The sequence below is a fragment of the Xiphophorus maculatus genome, chromosome 9 (assembly GCF_002775205.1).
Source record: "Xiphophorus maculatus strain JP 163 A chromosome 9, X_maculatus-5.0-male, whole genome shotgun sequence".
In the NCBI taxonomy this organism is placed as follows: Eukaryota; Metazoa; Chordata; class Actinopteri; order Cyprinodontiformes; family Poeciliidae; genus Xiphophorus; species Xiphophorus maculatus.
Window position 1 is genome coordinate 6,675,718 of NC_036451.1, and position 748 is coordinate 6,676,465.

The following is a 748-nucleotide window of genomic DNA, read 5'->3' on the forward strand; positions in this document are numbered from 1 at the left end:
ATTGAATCGATTTCTGGGATTTTTGCCATTCAAACACACAAATATACTTTGGCATAAACCAGGAAACAGGAAGGATTTGCAGTAGCAGACCATCTTGTCAGTAATCTGATGCCTCTGACTGAAGACTGGTGCTGTATGCCGACCACATGACTCATCACATTTCAACAATTCAACATTTGGACAGCGGAGACAATATTCTACAAGCAGCATTTCCTGAATGACACCATCGGTTGTTGTCAGCAGCCACTGCTAATCCACCTCATTTGCTTTTGCTTTTCCTTACGTCTCTGTCTGGTAAAGAAATGTTGAAGTTGGTGATTTGATCGATGGAAGAAATGGTTTTAACTTAGTCCCATTCGCTTTGATCCATCAGCAAAGTCTCCTTTTCAACTCCTCTGGTAAATAAGGTGTTATTTGAGCTTTTGAGACGCTAATCACCTGCTCCCAGTTGTAAAAACATACATTTGTTGCCACGGTTACACATAACTGTCAGAAAGTAAAATGGTAAGTGCAACAATGATTCCATCTGCATCCAAATGTGTGCTGCCTCATCCAAAAAATAAATCTGAACAGTTTATAAAAGGAATAAATCAGAATTAACGTAACAGAGCTACGGAACATGGTGTCACCACAAACCCAATTCTAGAAAATTAAATAAGAGAAACATTTCTAAAAAATCAAAGAGTGAACACTCTTTTTCAATAATCTGTCTGTGTTGTTCCCCCAATCCTCCCCACCTCCCTCGGTT